This window comes from Triturus cristatus, chromosome 2_2, assembly GCF_964204655.1.
Source record: "Triturus cristatus chromosome 2_2, aTriCri1.1, whole genome shotgun sequence".
NCBI lineage: Eukaryota > Metazoa > Chordata > Amphibia > Caudata > Salamandridae > Triturus > Triturus cristatus.
In genome coordinates this window covers 299,546,961-299,566,261 of record NC_140582.1, presented here as the reverse complement: position 1 = coordinate 299,566,261, position 19,301 = coordinate 299,546,961, and positions in this window count along the sequence as shown.

Here is a 19,301-nt window from a genome sequence, read left to right as displayed (position 1 = left end):
TCTTGCTACTTATATCTCAATAGCAAGCAAAGCTTCGGTAAAAGCATTACCTGTTCAATTTGCTGGCATGTGCGCAACAAAATGCTCCCTAACCACCAACGCAGAAGTTGACGTCATTTTTATTAATACCTACATCCACCCAAAGAGAAAGGCTAAAGACTGCAGGAAAATAGTGCAGGAATTAACAAGGCTAGCAGAAAACAACGATTGCATGAACTTTGTAATATCAGGAGATTTCAACCTACACTTACTAGGTGCATCCACTAGTGAACTAGTAACAGCCCAAACTGCATTGTGGGAGATACCCATTCAAGGTATTTGTGCTGAACAAAAATGAATGTGTCCTCATGTAACGCAACTGGTGCTCATGTAAAGCGCTCTGATGCCCGATACCTTCATGTCAAGTTTGCAGTATATAAAACTCCGTAATTTTTTTTCAAAAGATGAAAATACATCTGGCAGTCAAACAAAAATCAGATATTGATTGTTGAAGGACCTGGAACATCTATGTTTTATGGCCCTGAACGGTAGATTTGAAGTTGACAACCCTCCAGCAGCCTCTTATTACTCCACCGAGCCAGCTCAATTCTGGATTGAACATTTATAACTTTACCACTTATTAAATACGTCTACTCATATCAAATTAGTGATGAAACTGGTAGCGACCACCTCCTGCAGGAGATATTCTTCTCTCCAAACATAACAACCTCGACAAATATTATAGAGGTTATTGATAACACTTATACCATCCATTACAAATGAATCAAGGTCACTCCAGCCCTACTTATGGAACTGCCCACAATTACGAAGGACTTTCTTCAGACTTACAGAGGCAGAGACACCAAAGTAGTTCTTAAGTGGGAGTCCCTCACCAAAACACTGCAGGATGTATATGCAAAAGTAAACAAACCAAAGTCTGATTGTAAAACACTCAACAAGCAGAAGGTCACTATACAAGACAACAGCCTTAGGCAGCTCAAAACAGCAATAAACAAGGTGTTGCGTACCCTACGGAAAAGTCCTGGTGATTCGACTGCCCTTAATGCCTAAGTCAACTCAAAACTCAGATAAAAAAATTGAAGTGGTCCATAAAACGAGCCCAGGAAGATGATCTCTGAGACAAGATGCACACAGACTCAAAACACAACACCACTGCTGGATTCTGACCTTGATCAACCTTCTTCTCCGACCCAGCCATGGAGGCATTGACTCCTATATTCCTGAAGCCACAAGGGCGCAGTACCTAAAAGAGCATTTTAACCATACATTTACGAACAACATCCAGTAGGGCTCCTGTGAAGACTAAACCTCAATGTCAGCCGAAGAGCAAACCAGAGCAGGCACAGAAGTCATCAAAAGGCATATACGCAAAGGGTGCAGGGAAGGAGCACCTAGGCCCGCATTCCCCCAGCTATGTTTAAGCGCAATCCATCTCTCTGGACAGATACCCTATAACCAGTATTTGCAGTGATCAGAAGCATGGGCAACCTGCCAGCATCCTGGTGAGGCTCAGTCATATCTTCAGTTTTTAAAGGTGGCGGCAGATCACTTCTAGCCAACTATCAATTAATTGCCCTAATTGACAATGAGGCCAAATATTTTGCCGAAACCCTGGGCTTCTAGTAATGCCATCATACCCTTCAACCAGAGAGGCTTCTCAAAAACATCTAGTACAACAATAAACATATTGGTAATCTCCCTTCTAATAGACTCTGCCCGGGCCACCAACACACCCTTATTTTTCTGCCTAATTGATTCTAAGGCGGCTTTTGACAACATTGACCGGAGAAAGCTGTGGAGTAAGCTAGCTAACTGGAAAATACCCCAAAACCTGCTGAACATGCTCCATTACAGCACCTGGATGCGTGTTAAGCTAGGGAGTGGAACACACCGCTCTAGGAAAGATCCAACTACTTGCATCTAAAGCAGGGGTGTGTTCTGGCCCCAACGCTTTTCAATATCTTTCTGGCTGACCTGACTGAGCAACTACAATCTTGCAACTCCCATGCTGCAAAATTAGGCAGTGAGGAAATATCGAGCTTCCTCTACCCTGATGACGTGGTACTGGTCAGCCGAACACAGGTGGGACTGCAATGGCTATTGGATACCATGGAGATCTACTCCCAGGCCAATGACATGACAATCAATTTTGGCAAAAACCAAGACCATGGCATACAACAACAAGAAATCTTAAGCGCAGTCATGGTTCTGGCATGGGACCCAGAATGATAGAACAGACGAGTACAAATATCAAGGGGTAATCATTGATAAGAAAGGCTCCTTTGCAGCCCAGAAGGAGGTGACCTAATGGAAAGGATTGGTGCTAGCCACAATTATTACAAATCTAAAGAAAAGGTTAGCTTGGCCTTCTATGGCGCCCTTACTGGAAGCAGTATGAGCAAAGCTCCTGCCAACAATTACATACGAGAGCCAATCTCATAGAGCCCGCAATGCTAGCTCCCAAGATAAAATAATGATCCATGCATACAGAATAATCATCCCTTTGTCACGTTACTCCTCTCTGGCACAGAATCTGCTGGAGTTTCGGCTGCTTAACAATCGCTGGCCAGACGTGGGGCATTTATAACATGCTGGAGCAAGATCAGAAAAACAGAACGCCACACACTGAACCACAGACTATGTAAGGAGCTCCAAGAACGTGACTCATCACTGGCAAGGGCCTACCTACAAGAATCACTTAAACTCACAGGGCTCACACAACTCTGGGACACCCCCATGAGCCACCGGGCATTTAAGCAGATGGCCTGGAATGTCTTAAAAATATGCTCAGTTATTGAAGACAAGGCTACACTATCAAACAGAACGCATGGCTTAATGAAGTTAAATAGTTACAAAAGCTTGGCCCCTCAAAATACTTTACTTCCGGATGCCTAGCTACTGTCAAGCTACAGTTCTTAAGATACCGGTTGGGCCTACTACCCACAAGAGATCATCTTCCCCCATACCCCCCCCCCCGGTAATGGGGTAGTCTCCCCGACAACTGTTGTTTATGCAGGGTTGGGAAGGAAGATCTCCTGCATCATCGGGTTAACACTTGCAAAACAATACAGGGTGAAAGGAGTCAGCTACTGCAAAAATCCTTCAATCAAAGGGAAATATGCATGAGTAGGCAGGCAGTGCTGGCCTGCTTTGACCCCGGGGGATTCCCAGCTGAATTGTCGTTTCCTTAAATTCTTGTTGAAGGTGGAGGGTAGGCTTTATTGTAAAATCCCAGATGCCTGCAGAGGTGAAATCAACCTAAGGATCAGAACTAAACTACCCTCTTCAAAACCCCAAATCATAATATCTAATATAACACTGGTGTGCTCCTCACACTTGCACTTTTTCACACTGCACTTGTTATGAAATTCCGACTTCCTGTGGGGCAAATGAGATTGATGCGGTACATGGAATCTTTTACCAGTTTTAAACTACTCTTAATTGTTAATCTTGTTTCATCCCACACACGGCTCTTTCTACGATTTCATAATAAGATTTTAAAACTTTTTTGCAATATGAAGATTTTAATTCAGGTTTTAGTACAATTCCTTAGATGATTTTATAATGGAACAAAATGTAATATGTAAATTTTCATTTATTGCAATGGTTTTAAGTTATCTAGCAATTAATTCATAAACTAAACGTTCTCAATGGGCTGTTTTAACGGTATCAGTTTATAATGAATAGTTATCTATTATTTACCTTGCAGTCCAAAAATATGTGGAATATGCTTGGATAATGCCCTTTTTCCCTGTTGATTGTTCCTATTTCTGTATGCCCTTATATTTACTGTTGGGCTTTATTGGATAAGTATACACAATGCATAAGATATAACTGTGTGCATCGCAGGGCTGTTGTTTTTACATAGGAACAGACATGTGTTCTCCCTATAGAGATAGGTATAAAATTAACGAAAAACAAACTTGGAGAAATTGGTCCGAATTACCTTTTTACGTCAAATTGTTGCTTTCCACAGATTTTTCACCTTGAAAGACATTCACCAAGCTGCAAACCAAACTTCTGACTTCCTTCCTGACTAACACTCCAAAATACACGTATTTCTAACGAATACTGTACATTATTTTCTATTTTCTCGCTCCTCCCAAACCATCCTCTTTCTTCTCATACCGCCACCTCATATAACCTCCCTCTCTTCCTACTTTCTTATTTTTAACCCCTTCCTCTACTTAACTCACGAAGCCTTATTTACATCTCTTTCTATTTTTCTTTATAGAGGGGAGATACTCCCTGACCTTTCCATTAATCCCCCTCGCTTTTTGTTTTGCATTAACGCACCTTCACCCACCCATTCTTCTCACCAACGTACCACAATACTGTGAGGTCCATGGCCCTCTCTCCCCCGTTTTCTGCGACCTGTAGACCCCTGCCACTTTCTCTCCCCCTCTGTTTTGTGTACTTACAAGTCTTCATTTTCTGCTTTGCCATCTGTGGCTGTCTTCTTCTGCTGATTTCATTCCCATCCTCTTCTTTTCCCTTTTCAATACAATATTATAAAATACGAAAACAAATACATAGCAAAGAAACTTCTCCTGACCATTGCTACGCTTATTGTCTTTCAGACTTTACCTTTTCCCTATTTAAATAAAAAAATATTATGCTTAAAATCACTAATATTTTATGAATAGGAAGAAATGCTTATATGTACTCAAACAGTTCTCATTGAAGAATTATGTACATCAGCTACAATATGACGCAAAACATATATTGCATAGATCCCAGACACAGGGCCCGATTCACAGAACTAACTTAAGACAACATCCTAAACTTACTACCATTTTGGTATTCACAGAAGGCACTTACTCATTTTGGTATTCACAGAAGGCACTTACTCATTTTGGTATTCACAGAAGTTAGGAGTCCTAACTTTAGGACTCCTAAATGCCTTCTGTGAATACCGAAAGTCTTAAAATTAGGATTTTTCTCAGTTTAGTAGTAGTATAGTTAGGACTCCTAACTTTAGGACTCCTAAATGCCTTCTGTGAATACCGAAAGTCTTAAAATTAGGATTTTTCTCAATTTAGTAGTAGTAAAGTTAGGACTCCTAACTTTAGGACTCCTAAATGCCTTCTGTGAATACCGAAAGCCTTAAAATTTGGATTTTTCTCAGTTCAGTAGTAGTAAAGTTAGGAGTCCTAAGTACTCCAGTACTTGAGAATGGCAGAGCAGCAGTCATCTTCTGGGAGTGAGCAGGAGTGAGCAGGAGACCCTTGTGAGACAGAGACAGTGCAATGCGTGCAATGCTCTTCTCTCTTATGGGGAGACCAGCATTCCCCTAATAGAGAGCAAGAGACAGCAGCACACGTTCGGCACCCTATAATTTTTGCCATGTTTTTTTTTTCCTCTGTCCCTCAATTAACACAACGGCTCTTTTTAGAGCCACCTAACATCTAAACACTTAAATTTGATTTTTAATTCTATTTTTTTTATGATTCCGCCGTGCGCGCGCGGTGCGCGCACCTCGCGACGGAGTGCGTACGGTGCGCGCACCGTGCGCGCACCCCGCGATTTAAAAAAAAAAATACAAATGTTTTTTCCACCCTTCCTGGTCCTTCAGGGACCCCCTGACAAAAGCTAGGGGGTCAGGAACTCTCTACCCTGCCCCCTTTTCACGTTCTCCACCTTTCTTTTTCACTGTCACACACAAAATGACACCCTGCGCGTACCGTGCGTGCACGGCTATAGATATTTATTTGCTTTTAACTGCAATTTTCTCAGGAACTACTGAACAGATTGACACCATATATGCAAAAGGCACATCTCTGACCTGAGGACTACCTCTTTGCCAAATTTCAAGTAATTCTGTTCAGCCGTTCGGGCTGTACCTTCGACTAAAGGTCCTATGGGAAAATGCATGGGGAAAACGCGTTTTGGGACCCCCCTTTTTTCTCGGCCCCCGCTTGATGAATCACCCCAAGACTTTCAGGGTAGGAGCTGAGCGGAGCGCCCCATTAGTTTTGAAAATTTCGCGAGGATTCGTCAACCGGCGCCAAAGTTATTCAAAATAGAATTTTCAGATTTCCTATGGAAACACGGTCCTAACTATAACTATCTACTGGCGACCGCCAGTATATAATATATATATATATATATATATATATATTCGTTCAACACGGCAGCTAGATACGATGCCAAAAACGGAAAGCACACAAGAAAATCCTGAAGCTGATGCTTTAATTGTGCAGACCCCCCCTATTCCCCAACAGACGCGTTTCGCCTCACGGCTTCGTCAGTGTCGATTTGTTTGTGCAAACACGTAAGTATTTAAAGTCAGCATACATCACATGTTAAAGTAAACATAAAAAACGGACTTATGCCTCATTGAGTATACAATCCATGGCGGCCATCTTGTAGTTTGTTATTTCTACCAAAATAAATATAATACAAACAAACAAAAGTGCAACAAGTGCTTGTGCAATATATATAAAGAAAGAAACTCACATAATAGTGATTGAACTTTGGGTGACTTTACAATTTTATCTAAATTCAAATTCATGTCAATTTGTTCGCATCCATATATTTTCTTCACACTTACGCCCTGAATGGGTCTTCATCATGTCAGGCTCCCTAATAATCTTAACCATATCTTTTATTAGGGATCGTTAAAGAGAAGAGGAGAGATAAACAAAAGAGTGCGCAACTTCTTAGTGAAGAGTTTTTAGGTATTTAATCAATAATCTTTCCTCTTTGTTTATAAGATCTCCTTATTCACTGTGTCCCTTTAGTCTAATTGGGTCTACAGTTCTTTGTCGTTATTTAATCCTGTAGGGATTTTGCTTTGAAGGTCTATAATGTACCTTGACTCCAAGGCTCGAAGTTTTTTCACCCTATCCCCGCCTCTTTCATGCCTTTCTACCCGATCTATGCAATAGAACTTCAGAAATTCCCTGTTGCTCCGATGGTATGTTTCAAAATGTCGAGCAACAGGGTAAGTAAGTAGTATCTCTATTAGCAATAGCAGGCATATGTTCTAAGATGAGTTTCTTTGTTTGATTAATAGTGCTACCTACATATCTTTTCTGGCATGGGCATATCAGGCAATAGATTGTAAAATCAGTTACAGTTAAGAAACTGTTTGATTTCTCGGACGGGCCTAAGGGCTCCCGGTCTCCCCTCAAAGGTGGTCATTTTGCTGCTGTTTGCATGGCTTGCAGTTTTTACAGGGAAAGAAGCCATTAATTCCCAGTCTACTTTTTACTGATGGTATATGGTTAAAGTGACTGTGTATCAGATGATCTCCTAAAGAGGGACATCTTTTATATGTAATGAGCGGATGTTCTGGGAGGGGGTATTTCAAGATATTGTCAGTCTGTAGTATATGCAAGTTCTTTTTGAAAATTTCTGAAATTTTGGCAGATTTTTCATTGTATTTTGTGATAAAAAAAAATGATTAAATTTTTTTTATATATATATATATTTATATATATATATAGATACATGTACTCTTTGACTGCTGGCCATTAATTTAAACAACTTTTGATACCTGCTTTCTCGAATGGAGGGCTTGATTTTCACTTTGAATTGATAAGCAGTGACGTCGCTAGGAAGCTTTGGCCCACCTGGAAGGGCGCCTTTTCTCGTCATGATTCATATGGATATATATATGTATGTATTGTATACATATATACATATATATATATATATATATTTATATATATATATATATACGACTGGTCATCACTCATGACATCAATGATGACATCTGAAATGACACATTGTGCATTGCGGTCGAGCAAGTTATAGTTACCTGATCTAACTATAACATGGAATTTCATTGGTTTTTTACGAGTGAAATGTACAGCTAACTATAACTTGTGTGAAACCTATGGTTTTTTAAGTGAATTTGCAAGGTTTTTTAAATGCTAATTCCTAACTATAACGTGTGTGAAACCTATGGTTTTTTCAGTAAATTTGTACGGTTTTTTAAATGCTAAGTTATGTATTTATTTTTAATTTTTGCGCGCACATTGCGCGCGCTGTGGGCACTCGGTGCGCTTCGCGCACCGAGCGCCCACGTTGCGCATTTCGTACCGTGCACACCTCGCCATTTTTTACAAAATATCAATTGTTTTTTTCTCCCTTGGGGGTCCTTAGATTTATATATTAAATGTGATTGTTAATTCTTTTTTTTTTTTTTTTTTTTTTTTACCATACGCGCACTCCGCGATTTTTTTTAAAAATTATTAAATTTATTTTTCATACTTTTTGGTCCTTCGTGAACCCCCTGACGAATGCTAGGGGGTCTGCAACTCTCTTCGTTGCCCCCTTTTCATGTTATCAACCTTTGTTTTTCAGTGCGAGAGACAGAAAATGGCGGCCGATACTTTCTGATTTCGACCGATTCGAATGTTTACACTCATGTAACCACCAATCAGAATTGAGCTCGCGCACGGCACCGTACGCGTACGGTAAGCTTACCGCAAGCGCAATGGAGCGCGCCTATAGATATATATATTGATTTAAATGCTATTTTCTCAGGACCTACTGAACAGATTTACACCAGACCTGCAAAAGGCACATCCCTGACCTGAGGACTACCTCTCTGCCCAATTTCAAGTAATTCTGTTCAGCCGTTCGGGCTGTAGCTCGGACTAAAGGTCCTATGGGAAAATGCATGGGGAAAATGCATTTTGGGACCCCCCTTTTTTCTCAGCCCCCGCTTGACGAATCCCCCCGAGACTTTCAGGGTAGGAGCGGAGCGTAGCGCCCCATTAGTTTTGAAAAATTCGCGAGGATTCGTCAACCGGCGCCAAAGTTATTCCAAATAGAATGTTGCGGATTTCCTATGGAAACACGGTCCTAACTATAACTATCTACTGGCGACCGCCAGTAGATAATATATATATATATTATCTACTGGCGGTCGCCAGTAGATAGTTATAGTTAGGACCTATTTTCCATAGGAAATCCGCAACATTCTATTGGGAATTTCTTTGGCGCCGATTGACGAATCTTCGCAAAATTCTCCAAACTTTTGCCCAGTTCTGCTCCGCTCCTACCCTGAAAGTTTTGTGGTGATTCGTCAAGCGGGGGCTGAGAAAAAAGGGGGGTCCCAAAACGCGTTTTCCCCATGCAATTTCCCGGGCTGTTGTCGCAGCTACAGCCCGAACCGCTGAACGGAATGACACATAATTTGGCAAAGAGGTAGTCCTCAGTTTGGACTTGTGCCTTTTGCATATTTGGTGAGAATCTGTTCAGTAGTTCCTGAGTAGTTCCTGAGAAAATTAGGGTAAAAAAGTTAGTGATATCTATGGCTGCGGAGGATCCTACCCGCACCGTACGCGAACCCTCCCCGAAAAGAGTGCGCACCCTCCTGATCGCGCGCTGAATGCTAATTGGCTGTCGAGCGTCTCTCTACATTCGAAACCAGGAACTGTTGCTGACAGATAAGTGTTTTAAAACCAGTCAGGTTGTCAAGTTTTAGTAGCATTAGAAGCCAGTCTTTGCTTATGTGTTGATTAAATGAGTCAGGCATTGACACTAAAGTGCAGTCGTGAAATATGTAGATTGTGTGCAGTTCCCTTATCACTTCCAATGAATGAGTTTTGGTAAACTCCTAGGAATGCTGGTGCTTGTCTAGAATCACACTGTGAGTCTTTGTGCATTTGGGAACCACTGTGAGAGAAGTGTTTGGTAACCTTGTGTATTTGCTGAGAGAAAACTGTTTTAAAACCTGTCATGTTGTCAAGTTTTCGTAGCATTAGGAGCCAGTCTTTGCTTATGTGTTGATTAAATGAGTCAGGCATTGACACTAAAGAGCAGTCGTGAAATATGTAGATTGTGTGCAGTTCCCTCATCATTTCCAGTGTTGTGAATGAGTTTTGGTAAACTCCTAGGGATACTGGTGCTTGTCTAGAATCACACTGTGAGTCTTTGTGCATTTGGGAACCACTGTGAAAGAAGCGTTTGGTAACATTGTGTATTTGCTGACAGAAAACTGTTTTAAAACTTGTCATGTTGTCAAGTTTTAGTAGCATTAGAAGCCAGTCATTGCTTATGCGTTGATTATGTGTTGATTAAATGAGTCAGGCATTGACACTAAAGTGCAGTCCTGAAATATGTAGATTGTGTGCAGTTCCCTTATCACTTCCAGTGTAGTGAATGAGTTTTGGTAAACTCCTAGGAATACTGGTGCTTGTCTAGAATCACACTGTGAGTCTTTGTGCATTTGGGAACCACTGTGAGAGAAGCGTTTGGTAACATTGTGTATTTGCTGAGAGAAAACTGTTTTAAAACCTGTCATGTTGTCAAGTTTTAGTAGCATTAGAAGCCAGTCTTTGCTTATGTGTTGATTAAATGAGTCAGGCATTGACACTATAGAGCAGTCGTGAAATATGTAGATTGTGTGCAGTTCCCTTACCACTTCCACTGTAGTGAATGAGTTTTGGTAAGCTGCTAGAGATAGTGTTGTTTGTCTAGAATCACACTGTGAGTCTGTGTGTATTTGGGAACCACTGTGAGAGAAGTGTTTGGTAACATTGTGTATTTGCTGACAGATAAGTGTTGTAAAACATATCATGTTGTCAAGTTTTAGTAGCATTAGAAGACAGTTGTGGCTTATGCTTTCATTATATGAGTCAGGCATTGACAGTAAATTGCAGTTGTGAAATATGTAGATTGTGTGCAGTTCCCTTACCACTTGCACTGTAGTGAATGAGTTTTGGTAAGCTCATAGGGATAGTGGTGCTTGTCTAGAATCATACTGTGAGTTAGTGTGTATTTGGGATCACTGTGAGAGAATCATTTGGAAACATCATGTATTTGCTGACAGATAACTGTTTTAAAATCTGTCATGTTGAGAAGTTTTAGTAGCATTAGAATCCAGTCTTTGCTTATGTGTTGGTTAAATGAGTCATGCTTTGACACTGATGTGCTGTACTTAAATATGTAGATTGTGTGCAGTACCATTAACTCTTCTAGACTAGTGAATGAGTTTTGGTAAACTCCTAGGATAGTGTTGCTTGTCTAAAATCACACTGTGAGTCTGTGTGCATTTGGGTAAGGATTGTGAGAGAAGCATTTGGTAACATCGTGTATTTGCTGACAGATAACTGTTTTAAAACCTGTCATGTTGTCAAGTTTTAGTAGCATTAGAAGACAGTTATGGCTTATGCTTTCATTATATGAGTCAGGCATTGACACAAAAGTGCAGTCATGAAATAGGAAGATTGTGTGCAGTTCGCTTACCACTTCCACAGGTGTGAATGATTTTTGTTAAACTCCTAGGTATAGTGGTTGTTGTCTAGAATTACACTGTGAGTCTGTGTGCATTTGAGAACCACTGTGAGAGAAGCATTTGGTAACATCGTGTATTTGCTGACAGATAACTAATTTAAAACCTGTCATGTTGTCAAGTTTTAGTAGCATTAGAAGCTAGTCTTTGTTTATGCATTGATAATATGAGTCAGGGTTTGACACTAAGGTGCAGTACCATGTACTATTCTGTTCACTGTGGCAGAACTGAAAATTTAAAAGTTTTACCTAAGCACTGTCCTAGAAGTAGTCTGATTATTTAGTCAGTTTCTAAGTACCAACTAGATTGCTTCAAATAAAAGTGTTCTGACATACTATACACTTGTCTTTTACACCTTCAATTCCCTAGTCAGTAACCATACACTTCCAGGAAACATCCTGTCACTTCCTTTGCAGTCCTCTAGAGACCCATTCAACAGCATGTACTAATTCATTGACTGTGCCAAAACTCAAACACTTATAAATTCACCTAGACACTCTCTTTCCAGTACTCTAATGATTCAGTCACTGCCTAAGTATTCATGCACTGAGCCAGTTCTTAGCACATGGACTACGTCAAACCCATATCCACTATGCATGCAGTCCTCTAACCACCTACACACTTGTCTTTCACACCTTCAATTCCCCAGTCAGTATCTGTTCACTTCCAGCAAACACCCTGTCACTGCCGTTGCACTCCTCTAGTGACCCATTCAGCATCATGTACTAATCCATTCACAGCGCCAAATCCTAATAAATTCACCCAGGCACTCTCCTTGCAGTACTCTAATCATTCAGTCAGTACCCAAGTACTCATCCAGTGACCCAGGCCTTAGTATATGGACTGCTTCAAACCCTTATCCTCTATGTATGCAGTCCTCTAACCACCTACACAATTGTCTTTCACAACTTCAATTCCCTAGTCAGTATCCATACACTTCCAGGAAATACCCTGTGACTCTCTTTGCAGTCCTCTAGTGACCCATTCAGCGCCATGTACTAATCCATTCACTGTGCTAAAACCCAAACACTTATAAATTCACCAAGATACTATCTTTGCAGTACTCTTATCATTCAGTCAGTGCCTAAGTATTCATACACTGAGCCAGGCCTTAGCACATGGACTGCTTCAAACCCCTATGCACTATACATGCAGTCTTCTAACCACCTAGATACTTGTCTTTCACACTTTCAATTTCCTAGTCAGTATCCATACAGTCCAGCACTTGTCACTGCCTTTGCACTTCTCTAGTGACCCATTCAGTACCAAGTATTAATCTATTCTCTGTGCGAAAAGCCTAGCACTTATAAATTCACCTAGGCACTCTCCTTGCTGTACAATAATCATTCAGTCAGTACCCAAGTAGTCATGCAGTGAGCCAGGCCTTAGCAAATGGACTGCTTTAAATGCCTATGCAGTATGGATGCAGTCCTCTAATCACCTACACAGTTGTGTTTCACACCTTCTATTCCCTAGTTAATATTCATACTCTTCTAGCAAACACCCTGTAAGTCACCAAGTGTGTCTCCTTATACTACTGTAATCATTTAGTCAGTTAGCATGTAGTGTTTTAGTGAGGTAGGCTTTAGGGCATGAACTGCTTCAAAGTAGTATGCACTATGCATGTAGTGTTTTAATGATCGTCACACTTGTGGTTCAGGGCTATAGTTTCATAGTCAGTTTTTATATAAAATGTGTTTGTACAGTAATGGAATAGTATACATTTGAAAGTTATTAATATACATTTATTTGTGATTCTTTTTTACAGATACAGAACAGGAGTGTTTCTCATCTGTTTGCATTCTTCTCGTGCAAGATTGTTTGGATGAGGGGTCCTTAGGTGTTTCATCATACTTGCTGTGCCGCACGAGTATTTTTTTGTTAGGATCTCCTCGTAACAGAACTCTTTGGCAAATCTTGCGAGTGACGAAGGTGGCATTGGTCTTTGTTTGCTCCTTGGAAAAAGTAAAAAATGTCCTCACCACTGAAGAAAAACGTTGTTTGTGTGGTGCCTTCTGCAAAACATTTTCTTCAGATTCGGTAAATATTTTAAAGCGGCAACATTTACAGTTTTTGTAAGTTAAACTTATAAAATTTTATTAGCTGTATGCATTTTATATATCTGTGATTTGTTTCTTGTGGAATTTTGTTGAGAATACCATGTTGTTTTTATTTTAACAATCTTTCTTATTTTCCAGGTCTGTCGTCGACATCCATTGTCCCCACAGTAGTGTTCCGCCTTGTTGTTTTTTATTATTGCTGTTACATTTTGTTTATTAGTTTATTGTTCATATATATGTTAATAAAAAAATAAAGTTTGAAAATAGTTTTTCATTTATATATTTATTATTATAAAAAATAAAGTTTGAAAAAAAAAATAATAACGTTTTTGGTTGTTCTCTTAACTGCTGTGTGACTCTTTCTTGTTCTTATTACTGTTATTTGATGGAGTCCACCATGGTGTTAAATTTTGGGGGACTTATCCCTGGAATACTGGTGATATCTGCAGTTTGCACTAACTTCTGAATAGTGTGTTAGATTTATCTCAACTTTACTTCCGTTAAAGTGCTGATAATGAAATGGAGAGTAGCCGTTCCCGTGCAAAAAGATACGAGGTGCACCTTTCCGATTTATTCTAAATACTAAAATCCTGTATTGAATTGCACTGAGGTATTGGCTGCAGTTACAGTGTACACACAAAATCTATTAAGAAATCTCCTTGTATTTATATTGATTGGGAATAGTGCGTCAGGTGCTGGATCTTGATGAGATACACTGCTCAGTTCGTATATTGTTCTGCACACGAAAAAAATCACATCACAACTTTCACACCAATTGCAATGCGAAACAAATTCCGGCAATAAGACACGTTAGCACCAGGGATTTTACACCTGCTTTCTGCTGGTGTTAAGCAGGACAACTACCTGCACCATGAAAGGGAACACAGTCAAAAGCCACACCAGAACACCCACAGGTACCATAGAGTCAATGAGCATGATACAGGGATACCCATGAGGGACAGAAGACTCATCTCAACAACTCCAGGACCGCCAATGCCACCCAAACTCACATCTTAGTAAGTGTGTCCCTGTGGTCATTGTCTTAGCATGATAGGCACGTGCCCTGCAACATCACAGTGTGCTGTCACCTCAGCGTTGGCAGTGAGCATGGATGTGTAGCTACGCACGCATCCTCCTGCATGCACAACTGGTGTGTGCTGGTCTGGGGTTCACAGGTCAGTGCAGGGGTGTGCCTATTCGGCAAGGGGAACGGGGTGTCTCGGACATGTCCGTGTACAGGAAGTGCGGTAAGTGTGTCTCTGTGTTCTGGTGTGGCCTGCTACAAGAGCCGCAGCAGTTGATGTTGTAAACTGGAATGCACCACCTCCAAACGGCACTGTGATGTTGTAGTTGGAATGTAGCAGGACATGCGCAAATAGGCATTACAATGGTGTGCTGTACGAGTGCACGAGATACAACAGCGCACCGTACAAAAGTGTGGCGGCTCGTGGGAGGGAGGTGCAGCCGTTTGGCAACATAACACACAGTGAACTCGACCATGTGCCACATGCTGGGCATCTCATCCATGATGACCACGGACGCAGACATCCCATAACACCAACGACTGGCCTTTGTACACATCCTGTATGAATGCAGCGTGGTTTTCACTTCTATGCTCGTTCAGTGGTGTGATGTTGGCGGGTTGTGTGACTTGTGCTGCTTGTTGGTGTGTTTCATTTTGGCCATTGTTAGTCTATATGTGTGTTGTACTTAATTGTGCATGTGTGCCATTCTGCCCATCTCCCCCCTCCCCCCACTCCCTGCTTCTTCCTCTTCCTACTGCTGTTGTGTCTATAATTTTGTTGCTGCACACATAAATACATGTAAAGAATAAATTAGAATAGTTCCTTGATTCTTTTAGGTTTCAAAACTTCTCTATTGGTTTCTTTTTAATTTTCCATATGAACCGTTTTTTTAATATTGAACAACACATAGAAGTCAGAAGTGCAACGTATTCTACCAACACACTTTCTAGAACATTCTACAACACGTGCAGGTTAAAAGTTCATCAATTTTTTAAAACTTAACAATATTTTTTTGTAACATTTTCTTGAATATTTAACGACACGTGCAGGTTAAAAGTTGACGATTGTTTTAAGTTCGAACAGTACCTTTCAAATGCAAGTATCAGATGTGGTTGATCTGAGCAAATTTTATCCTTTGATATGTACTCCACGTTGAAACTGCTTTTTCTTAACCAATCACAAAGATGCTTTTCCACAAAACTAATATGCACCCTACTTTTAAAAAAGAATGCTTTTCATGATATCTTCAGAGATAAGTTATAGATAGGAATTAGCATTTAAAAAACCTTTGAAATTCACTGAAAAAAACCATAGGTTTCAGGGGCGTTATAGTTAGGAATTGGAATTTAAAAAACCTTAGAAATTCACTGAAAAAACCAAAGGTTTCTGGGGCGTTATAGTTAGCTGGACATTTCCCTCGTACAAAACCCTAGAAATTCCCCTGTTATAGTTAGGTCAGCTAACTATAACTCGCGCCCCCGCAATGCACTGCTGATGACGTCACATATTACATCACTCATGACATGGTCAGTAACTTCACTGATGACATCACTGATGACATCTCAAATGACATCATCCATGTGATATATTAGTGCATCTTCTCACACCCTAATATAACCTTTGATACAACGACTCAAAATTTCAGACGGCCATTTTGAAAATCATAGATACTCCAATACCAATAACTACATACCCACTCATTAACTCTTAGGTCTAAATACACCTCCACTCACTCACCTCTACAGTCACTCATACTTACAGTCACTCCGTACAAGACTATCATATGCATTTATACACCTATATAGACACTGACACACCGCCAATCATCCATTGAGGTACTGACACACCTAGTCAGTCGTGCAAGTAATTAAACACAGTCCAATTTACTCACCTATACACACTCAAGTTCACTTACTCATAAAAATAGTACCACATTCTTATGCTCTAATAGAATCATTGATACAAGCACACACTCATCCATACAGCCACTCTCACAATCACAAAGATATCGCCACTTTTTAATTTGTTTATTTATATGTTGTTATTATAAATATTGATGTACTGTGTGTTGTGCAATGTACACAATTTTTTATATATATGAAGTTTTTAACAAATAATTATTAAAGTGGAAATATATTTCGTAAATGTTCTTCTTTTCTTCTGTTTCTCCTTATAATATGATGTTTATTTAGTATGCTTGAATTATCCTGATTGCCTAGGTGTTACTTTCTTCATACAGGATCAGAGACTGAGACAGCAGATACTGAGACAGCATCTGAGGGAGAGGGCAATGGAAATCTGGGAGTGATTTTTCAGTCGGCGCAGTTCCATCCGATGACTCATCGTCCAGCGATTCTGAAGGAGACGATGTCAGTCGTGCCATCCCTTTGCCAGTACAGTCTGCGCAGCAGGGTACCTGTAACAGGTTAGAGAAACCCAGAGTGCAGGCACGTGCGGCCGCAAGCACATACGGAGTGCTGTCTTGGCAGCCTCCCAATTTAGTTCAGCCCCAAATTCCGCCTTTCACTGGTGACGCTGGATGTAAAGTAGATACGGCAATTTTTTTGCCAATTGACTACTTCCATCTCTTTTTTGGTGTTGACTTCCTAGACGAAATTGTGCAGCAAACAAATTTGTGTGCCAAACATTTTCTGAGGGAGCAAGGAAGCACTCTTGGGCCTCATTCTAGGGTGTGCAAGTGGACTCCCACTTCCCTAGGGGAGTAGAAGATATTTTTGGGCCTCACGCTTAAAATGGGGCTAGTGCATAAACCAACCTTGCTATCCTACTGGTCTATTCGCACGGTTTGGTTAACCCCCATCTTCACACCATACATGAGCAGAGATCATTTTTTGCTATTGCAGCGCATGCTGCATTCAATGACAATTCTGCTGCATTGCCCCAGGACCATCCAGACCATGACAGGTTGTTCAAAATTCGGCCTGTTGTGGAACATTTGTCTGCCAGGTTTCCAGAGGTTTATACTCCTGGAAAGAATATAGCCATTGATGAGTCCTTGATCTTGTATAAAGGGTGGCTGCTGTTTAGGCAGTACATTCCGAGCAAACGCGCTCGCTATGGCATCAAGCTGTACATGCTGTGTGAGAGCTCGACTGGCTATGTGTACAGCTTGAGAGTGTATACAGGGAAGGACACAACTCTTAACCCTGTAGGTTGCCCTCCCATGCTAGGGGTCACAGGAAAGATCGTATGGGAGCTTGTCCAGCCACTTCTTCACAGAGGCTATAACCTTTATGTAGACAATTTCTATACAGGAGTAGTGGTGCTGTTCAGTGAGCTCTACAAAGCTGGCACCGTGGCTTGCGGTACAATTCGTTGTCGCCGCAAAGGATTCCCGCAGGAGCTTGTTTGCAAGAAGCTCCGGAAATCCCAGAGCACTGCGTTGCGTTCCAACGAACTGCTCGCAGTCAAGTTCTCAGAGAGGCGTGACGTGTATGTGCTCCCTAAAATTCATGCGGAGAGCACTTCCCCTGTCACGGTTTGGGGTCAGATGGCCGAAGTCTACAAGCCCACCTGTATATTTGATTACAACAAGTACATGGGTGGAGTGGAAAGAACGACCAGATTCTTCAGCCATACAATGCGAGTCATAAAACTTGCACTTGGTATAAGAAACTGTTTACGCACCAGTTCCAGATGGCAACATACAATACGTATGTTGTTTTTCGTGAGACCACCACAGGAAGACTCATGTCTCTCCTTGACTTTCAGTTGTCTGTGATTGAAAGTCTTACTGCTACAGAAGCAGCAGCCTCCACTTCATGTGTTCTGGAGGACGTGGCAAGGCTGCAGGAGCGACACTTTGCTGATAAAATTCCTGCAACACCCAAAAAGGAGCGACCATGTCGTCGTTGTAAAGTGTGCTTGATGCAGGAGACTCGTGTTTACTGTCCCCAGTGCCCAAGTAAGCCTGCCTTGTGTTTTACCTACTTGCCTTATGTTGTATCACAATAAAGCAAAATACTGGGAAATTGACTGAGGTGGAGCTGCCAATAGCTAAACCTTTCAATTGGTGTGAATGGATACCTACTGTCTGTGGGCCACTCCTTCACTATGCAAGCATATTTCTTCCTCTATTTCATGAAATCATGGACTTCTCAACACCTTTATCTGCTTTCAGAACCTGGTAGTTATTCTGTTCGCCAATTGACAAGTGCATTATAGTCCCCACTCTGCACATACTGGTGGACAGAACATATGCCACGTTGTCATGGAGTACCTGTGTTTCACATTCAACCGTTCTTCGTAGTTTATGTTGTTCTCTTTAGGAAGCTTTTGAACATTTTCAGCACGTTTGCCTTAGTTTCAAAGGTAGATATGCTTGCTCAGCTCAAGAATTATTTTTGGGGCATTCTCGGGCACCCCCCAACTTGCATCCACAAACTGGAAGGAGTTGGATAGAGCATTGTGAGAGCATTGTTAGAACATGTGAGAAATGTTCACTCAAGCTTCAAGTAGCTAGAGTTGGAAGGCATTAGTATAGGGTCTCTTAGCAATTGGACGGGATTAGTCAGGACTCTGAGGATAGACACACGAATGGGTTAGAACAGCTTACGGTAGGTGCGCTTTCCGAGGAATATTGTGAAGGCAGATAGTAAAGGTAGTATAGATACACGTCCTGACTTCATCTTCACCCATAGATTCAAATCCATTGCTGCCACACTCACACTGAATTAACTGTAGAACATATGGGTCAATGCTGCTTGTCATGTTCATTCTCCGTTAGAACTTAGCAGATGGTCAGTTTGCTGTATAATAAGTGCATTACAGTCACTGCACATGATGGTAGATTGGACATATGCTACGTTGTCAGGGACTACCCGTGTTTCACATTCATCCGTTCTTCATAGTTTATGATGTTATCTTTTGAAAAGTTCCAGCATGTTTGCCTTAGTTTCAAAGGTAGATATGCTCGCTCAGTTTGAGATATGGCCTATAAGGATA